Raw genomic sequence first — 9,037 nt, forward strand, 5'->3', positions numbered from 1 at the left:
CTTAGCTGCTCTTTGATTCTTAATCATATGATAGCAACATCTGAACAAGGTTAAAGAGAGCAATAGCAGAAAGTTCCTCTTCTTGCTCTGAATCTCTATAGCACTCACACTTAAGTTTAGCCAGTAATTTCAGTTGTTCTCTCTTGCTTCTTATTTACTGTAAATGGAGGTAGGCCCCTAAAATGCTGAAAATTAGTAGATGTTCACACTTGGGGTGGGAATCGTATACTTCGAAATTGACTTTGAGAAGGAGTTAGGTGTGAGAAAGCTGAACAGGGATTAAGGAAACCTGACGTCGGGCAGAAGGAGCCTGGTCACCTTTGGGTCAGTCATTAATGAGATTTCTCTGTCTCATTTCTTTTTATCTGAAAATTAGGAAATTTGGACCAAATGATAGCTGCCATTTGTTGACTGCTTTCCATATGGTGGTGTTAAAAGATAAACTGTGGCATAACAAAAATGTTAAGAGTTTGAGTAAAAATCAATTTGAATAGGACAACATCCAATCTAGCAGATAGAAAGGAGCTCTGAGAAGCTGTACAAAATGAAAGAAAGACATTTATAGGCAGAAGGGAGGGGAACAAGAAAGTTATACTGGCAAAAAAAAATGGTTTGATTATTGCAAAATTACTTTCCTTTAGGGGATGGCAGGGGTCCAGCACGCAGATTATCTAACTAGTGCTGATCAGGTGATTTCTGATTGACTGATTTAAGATTCTATTTCCGGGAGAGCCCAAACTGTAGTTAAGACTCAGTTTGTTAACATGGGGCTCAGCATAAGCGACTCCATTTTGGGCCTATTGTCTTGTTTTTAACAGGAATCAGATACGAGTTCTAATTCTAGTAGCCTGGCAAGACAGGCCTTGTTAGTCCTATATTACAGGTATAGTAATCAAGGCTCAGAGAGATGAAGTTATTTCAGGTCACATTAGGTGAACTCTATGGAACCATTTCAGCTTTGCAATTCTTGGATTCCACAGAGAGAAAAACACCCTTTGGGCTTAACGTTTCCCTTTTAGAAATTATATTTAGGAGTCAGTTATGAGATGCCCAAGGTGGAAAGGGACTTCAGAATCATCAGTGCCAGGTTTTTCACTTGTTAAGAAGGAATCTAAGGTCCAAAGAGGATCAATAACCAGCCCATGTTTGTGATTTATTTTCTCTTTTCCCCGTAATGCTCATTGTCACTTGATTCTACCTGGATAGAAATAGATATAAGAAGGTGGGTCAGAAAGTGGGATTTGGCCTGAGCTTCAAAAGCTTCCTCAAGATGACCTTGGTTATATGTGCAAATATTGTCTGTCCAAATAAGCAGAATTCCCAAGATGTGAAGGTCAATGCAGGACATTCCTTCTTTTTGGAAAGGTATAAAATAAGGGTGGTGAAGCTTTTCCACCCAGAACCACTGAAAAGTCAAAGAAGAGTCATGCATAATTAAAAAGCCACTAATTTTAGATTAAACAGTTGTGCTTATTTCCCCATGTTTGCTTTATTTGTTTAACTATTTTGCTGAACTATTTGAAACTAAGTGCAGATGACATGACATTTCACCCCAAAATACTTCAAGATGCAAATCCTAAAAATAAGGAGATTCCCGTATGCCTATAATAGTATTATTGTGCCTAGGAAAAGTAAAAATAATTCCTTAATACCATGTCCTTTTTTGGGGGGAGGGGGTGCCAAAACCCAGGAATGAACAATACCATTTTCTTATAGCAGTTCTTTTTCTTTAAAAACAGAACAAAACGAACAAACGAAAACCAGGATCCAAAGCTCACATATTGCATTTGGTTGTTTTTATCTTTTTACCTTCTTCTTCTTTTTTTTTTAAACTTTTATTTATTTTAAGTATGTTTTTCCAGGACCCATCAGCTCCAAGTCAAGTAGTTGTTTCAGTTTAGTTGTGGAGGGCGCAGCTCACAGTGGCCCATGCGGGAATCGAACCAGCAACCTTGTTGTTAAGAGTAGGGTGCTCTAACCAACTGAGCCATCCATCCGCCCTTAAAATGGCTAATTTTATGTTATGTGAATTTCACCTCAATTTAAAAAAAAAAGAAGAGGGGGAGAAAGAAAATTATGACAAACAAAAGTGTTCTAAGCCTTGAAACAACCCTTGTAAATCTAATGTAAAGGACTAAGTAGTTTGTCCCCATAAGATTCATGTTGAAACTCTAATTCAACTCCTCTTTTTAACTTCTTTTATTCTAGAGAAGTCTTTCCATCTATCCACCATTTTATCCCCCTATAATACTAGTTTTTTAAAGAGATTAGACCGGTTCTATTATAGAATGTTTTCATGATTTTTTCTGACTTATAACAATTTCCAAATGTATTCTACTTTGGAGGACTTTTTTTGTCTTCATCTTTCAACATATAATTTTATACTGAATTTTAATGTTATACTCCTTGTAATTTCCAAATACTTTTTCTTGCTCTTAGATTGTTCCTTCTTTTAGCATCCTGTTCTTGTTTCAGTATTTCTCTGATGATACTACAATTTCTTTGAAGTATTGTTATGCTCCCTGCATTGTCTCTGTTTCCTGTGATTCCTTTTTTCCCTGTGATTCTTACATGTTGGAGGTTTTTAATTTTTTCACGTTGAAGGTTTTCCTCTGGTATCTGGTGGTTTTTGTTCACTCATATTTTGAGTGATGTCCTAGATGCTGATTGAAGCTCTAAGTGTGTGTTTGAATATTGTCAATTGAAGGGATTCACTGTAGGCTTTCCTATGGGGATCCCTAAATGTCAGTATCTGTGGCTCTTTTCTGGCTTAGTTCATTTTTTCCTAAGAAGTAGCCTTTCTTTTCTGCTAGACAGCAGAACTGGCTGTGAAGTCCTATATCTGAACAGCAAAAAAGGCCTGGGTATCTCATCTTCTGTTTTAGACTTAATTTCTCTCTTTTCAATAATATGTCTCATTCCCACTCTGATCTATGCCTGGGATCTCCACATCTGGAACTTTTTTGGTTTACTGTCTCCAGAGGTGACATTTCCTATTTCCTATGGAGGTAAATTATATCAGGTGGGGAATGTGACCACTTATATAAACAGATTTTCAAACAGATCTCCCTTTTTTATCACTGCACTGCTCGCATCTCCATTCCTCTAACTTCCCTCTGCACTTTACCTGCTTCTGATTCCTGAGTCTGTCCCAGGTTCCTCAGGGTGAACTGCTTTGCTTCTCCTTGGTTTCTCCTTCTCCAAGCACTTAAAGGCTTGACCTTTCTTGGGTTTGCTAAATTCTTTACCATCCTCCATCCATTTTCTATTTTCATGCATTGTGGTTTGGGGTGTCTCGCAGTTCAACAAAGATGAAATCTGTGTCTGGTTTTTCATTTCCATCTTGTTATTTTTGAAAAAACACCTCAGTTATCTCGAATGGGAAAGTCTTAACTGTTTTTTCAGTTCTTCAAATGCCTTGAGTTCTTTACTGCCTTTGGGCTTTTGCACTTGGTGTTCCGGCTTTCTGAGATATTCTTTTTCCCTCCCTCAACTTCCCTCTTGGCCAATTCCAAGTCATCTTTTAGGTCTCAGCTTAAACATCATTCCTAGATGAGTCTTTCCTGACCACCTACCTAAACTAGGTTAGGTCCCGTCCCCATGGTATATTCTATAACCCCTGCCATGACTCTAAAGAAATATATATACCTATTTCCTGCTAGACTGTCACTTCCACAAGGGAAGGGGCCATTTCTATCTTGTTGACTGCTGTATCCCCCAGTGTATAGTGCAATCATTGTTGATCAATATATATTGCTCGGGGGGTGAGGGGTGGGAGATGAGGGTAAGGGGGATCAAATATATGGTGATGGAAGGAGAACTGACTCTGGGTGGTGAACACACAATGGGATTTATAGATGATGTAATACAGAATCGTACACCTGAAATCTATGTAATTTTACTAACAATTGCCACCCCAATAAATTTAAAAAATAAATTAAAAAAGAAAAAAAAATATATTGTGCTCACTGTGAGGATGTGTAGCTTAATGTACAGTTGCCACCACCAGTAAGTAGTTATTTAGAATTCAATAATTGTATTATTATTATTAGTTAATTGTAGTTATTATTATTAGTTATTGTTATGGAAACACTATACTATGATATGGACTCTTGTCTATTTCCAAATTTATTATTATTTTTTTAACTTTTATTTATTTTAAGTGTGTTTTTCCAGGACCCATCAGCTCCAAGTCAAGTAGTTGTTTCACTCTAGCTGTGGAGGGCGCAACTCACAGTGGCCCATGTGGGGATCAAACCAGCAACCTTGTCGTTAAGAGCACTGCACTCTAACCAACTGAGCTAACCGGCCGCCCCTCAAATTTATTTTACAATGAACAACTCTTTTAAAATTATAATGTACTCACAGTAATTTAATATGTACTCAGATTAAAATAGTGTGTACATTTTGTATTGCTGAAACAAATTACCACAAACTAAGTAGCGTAAAACAACACAAATTTATCATTTTACAGATCTGGAAGTCAGAAGTCCAAAATGGGTTGGCAGGGTTGCATTTCTTAGTTTCCTTGCCTTTTTTAGCTTCTGGAGGTTGCCTACATTCCTTGGCTCATGGACTCTTTCTCACATAGCTTTGACCTTTACTCACATTGTCATACCTCCTTCTCTGACGCTGACCCTCTTACCGCCCTCTTATAAGTATCCATATGATTCGGTTGAGCCCAGATAATCCCGGATAATCTCTGCTTCTACAGCCTTAATTTAACCACATCTGCAAAGTTCCTTTTGCCAGGTAAGGTGAAATAGTCACGAGTTCTGGGGATTAGGATGTGGACATCTTTGGGGGGGCATTATTCAATCTACTGCACACAGACAGCAAAATGTGGACTGATAGATTAATTCATTGCTGAAAGAAATGATAAAAATTTCACTCTGGTGGCTGGATGGCTTAGTTGGTTAGAGCATGAGCTCTCAACAAGGTTGCTGGTTCAACAGCAACTGGACTTGGAGCTGAGCTGCGCCCGCCACTAGATTGAAGGACAACGACTTGGAGCTGATGGGCCCTGGAGAAACACACTGTTTTCCGATATTCCCCAATAAAAAACAAACAAAAAAACCTGAAAATTAAAAAAAAAAAACTTCACTCAAATATTTTAAATTTTATGTCAGAACAACCTCCAAACAAAGTAGATAAAAATAGCTTTTATTAAGTGAAAAATATGTATATATATTGAAATAATAAGACAAGATACCTAACATAAACCAATGATTGTTAAATAGGCCACATATATCAGCTCAATGGTTGCCCAGCCTTCCATGTGCAAATCCATTATCATGCTTTTGTGAATCCTGGGATTTCCTGGTGTTTTCAGGAAGGCACACCATTTCCCAAAGGCAATTATCCAATAATAATAATAACTACACGAAAGTGTTTTTATTGCATATATTTAAACCTAAATTTTAGGTGAAAAATATAATTAGAATTGATTATTTTTTCAATCAATACCTCTTAACATCCTGCAGAATTGTTTGGGAAAATTATAATAAAAACCTATTTGGGAAAAATAAAGTCCAACGTTCTTGGTCATTTATTTCAAAAGACCATGGTTAGGTGTTTTATTGTCAGTTATCTAGCAATGCCATATGAATAATTAGTGTAAAATGACAGTTTCACAAGGGGCTGAAGGATAAAGCTATCAGCTGGCTCTTTCAAATAAGAACCTCACCTGGTAACTGCATCTTGACTATCAACTTTGCCCATTTTATTTAGTAATTTAATAATTTTAATCCAGGGCTTATCTGGCTCTGATGCATTAGCTGGTGAGCATGTCATTTTCCCAATCAAAGGTTTACCTGAGAAATAAAATTAAGGTCAGAAGTTTGCCTGATGAGTATAGTTAAAATGTCAGGATACCCAAGGCGCCAAAAAAATGCCCAGGAACTCACAGCCCTTCATCCCACAGCTCCAATTCCTCTAATCTGGCCCAAATTACAACAATGAAAATATCAAAGTAGCATTCATTCTACGCTGGAAAATGTACACTTGATGTACAAATGATGAGTCAGAATTCTACCTGATGATGTCACCTGCCTTGGTTTGTATAGCTGAGATAGCTAGCTTCTTACTGCCTTTCTCTTAGTGTAATTTTTTTCAATTCTTGCTTCTTCTGCTAAAGCTGAAATGCAGCTTTACTCTATATACTGTCTAATACAGTAGTCATGGCCACAGGTAACTACCGAGCACCCGAAATGTGGCTGGTCCATATCCCAAGAGGTTTTTTTTTCCCCCCATAATTTAAGCTTACTGTATTTCCTTACAAGAGGAACATTTTAACAAATTTTACAAGTGCCAAGTAACCTTTGTTCAAATTGGGTAAACATCGATTCTAGCATTATAGGTGTTTTATTTGGAAGTGAACTTTTAACTATTACAAATGTCAAGATACTACACAAAACAACCACGGGAACTTTTTCATCTTTTTTTTGAATTCTTCACAAACATTTCCTACATTATCCAACATAAAACAAAGAAATAGTACACCTTTTTCTTTCAATTTGCATACAATTGAAAAACAAGAATATATATATATATATATATAAGCAGTCACTTCCATAACCAAGTATTATTCTGATTAATAAAACCTGTTGCCATTAGGCTTCTGGTATATACTTATACCATTACTGAATCTGTAGTACTGCTCCCCACCTTAGTTCTTTTTCCCAATTATTAACATAGAAAACTGCTGCAAAGTAGGGGCAGCCATTTGCAAAACAAACAGAATCCCCAGCTTATTATAAGCATGAATGTGTATGATGGAATTTCTTCACAAGCAATGGACTTTCAAACCATTAAGAAATCACCAGAACTGAATTTGCCAAGATATTTTGCCTATGTCCAAGAGATGCATTTATTTATTCCAACACAGGAGCTGAAAATCAAACTTAGTGTTTAGTTTGGGGGTGGTTTGGGGAATTTAGCCATTTGAAAAATGACCGTCTTAAAAAAAAAAAATGACCACCAAAAATAGGTTCACTAAATTTATTTCAAAAATCATAAAAGATTTCTTACAAAACAGCATTACATTCTGCACACTGCTCTGAATAGTTGCCAGGGACATAAGGACTATTGTTACTTTTCCTCCCTGTCTCCCCCACCCCCAAATGTTACAATGACCACAAAGTAAGGTGTTCACAATAATTACATAGGGGGAATTTTCCTTTTTAACCAGCAATGAACAAAGATTAAAATTCACTCACTCTGCTGTTTCAAAATTTCAATGTTAGTTTTTGCATCTCCTCCCCCCCACCGTTTGTAAGGAACTAAAACATTACATCTGGTGAACAGCAAAGATTTCACTACACCTCAAATGCAGAACACCTAAGAAGCAGAGGACTGTTGGCTTTTTAAACAAAAGCAGATAAAAAAAAGAAGATGCAGGACTCCATCAGCTCTTCACTAGTCTTAGAAACTTTCCAGAATACTGCTTCACACTATAAAAAAGAAAAAATATCTTGCATTAGAATCCTTCAACATCTGGATACTGCTTCACACTGTTCTGCAGCAAATACTGTGCATTCTGGATCTGGTCCTGTGTTCCTGTAATGGTAATGGTCTGATCTTCGTATCCTTCTAAAGGCTCATCAATTTTGATCGAAGCTCCTGACTCATGACGAATTTGTTTAATCCGTTGACCACCTTTGTCAATAATGGATCCAGCCAAATCTTTGGGAATAGTTACTTGTGTAGTAACCAAGATCACCATATGAGCCACGATCCCCTGCATAGGAATAATCATATCCGGAGCCACCCTGTGGTTCATAAGCCATCTGCCGTTCTCAAGGGCTCCATGTATCTATTGCAGAGTCCCGTTTCGTCAGCACTGAAACCAACCCTGCCATCGTAACAGTCTCCAGGTCTTCCTCTTCTGTCATAGGCCATTAGATCTCCTCCTCTAGGAGGTGGTGGTGGAGGAAGAGGAAGGTTCCAAGCCCTGCTACCTCCCCGGCCACCTTGACCAGGAGGAGGGGGAGGAGGTCCTCGCCGAGGGCTCATGTCATCATAATCTCTTCTAGAGGGAGGCATGGGACACCCACCCCAACCAGGAAGTATTCTGTCAAAACCACCTCTTCCCTAAATGGGAAATCCCACAGGATGCCCACGGCGGTCATCAAACATCATTGTAAAGCCACCATAATCATAGGTTTCATCACAAAAATTGGGATCGTAAGGCTGTGCATATCCCTTGATGGGAGACTCTGATGTAAGATCAGAATGATCTGTATGCACTCCACAACCCTATCAGGTTTTCCTCCAATAAGAACGACTGTCAGGGGAAGGAGGACAGCACTCCTGGCAAAAGCTTGATTGTTGTCAGAGTGTTCTCTCGAAGTTCTTTGATTTTAGCACCTTTGACCCCAATAATTCCTCCTGCCAAACTCTGATGAATCAACAGTCTCAGATGGCAGTCAAAGTCGCTTCCTTTATAGTGTTGGTAATTTAAGCCTTCCACAGCAGCAGATTCGAGCGGGACCTGGCTGGTTGCAGTGGGTGGTGGCAACTGCAGGCCCTGTTCCAAGGTAGGGATGATTTTCTTCAGAATTTCTCCAATTGTTTCAATATCAGCACTGATACTCCATATGCGCTCGGGACCACTGCTCTCTGGGACTGCAACACTGGCATTGTAGTCTGTACCCAGAGCCTTAATATTCTTGCCTCCTTTTCCAATCACTGCCCCAGCATTCTTGCTCTGAAGCAGAATGCGTAATTTAACCATCTCATCAGTCTTTCTAGATCTTTTAAAAGCTTGTTCCTCTTCCATATCTTCTGCAGGCCGTTTAGCAAATTCACCATTGGTTTTGGTGTTGGGGAAGGTTTCCTCTGGCTGGTCAGTTTCCATTTTCTTGGATTAAATGGACACACCAATCTATAGGCCGTAAACAAGCGGGACATAGGCAAAGACGTCGAGGTTGGTGCGGCAGAGAAACAGGATAATCGCGTCTGCCTTGAGATGTATTTTAAGTGTAAAATACATACCAGATTTGGATGATTTACTTTAATGAGAATGTAAACTATTTCA

At 38.4% G+C, this 9,037-nt stretch overlaps 1 pseudogene; it reads right to left on the reverse strand.

Moving 5' to 3' along the window:
- Window positions 1–6,707: 6,707 nt before the first annotated feature.
- Window positions 6,708–8,932, reverse strand: LOC109450936 (heterogeneous nuclear ribonucleoprotein K pseudogene; annotated as a pseudogene).
- Window positions 8,933–9,037: the final 105 nt, after the last annotated feature.

This window comes from Rhinolophus sinicus, chromosome 2, assembly GCF_057876585.1.
Source record: "Rhinolophus sinicus isolate RSI-liver-muscle chromosome 2, RSI-T2T, whole genome shotgun sequence".
Classification (NCBI taxonomy): domain Eukaryota; kingdom Metazoa; phylum Chordata; class Mammalia; order Chiroptera; family Rhinolophidae; genus Rhinolophus; species Rhinolophus sinicus.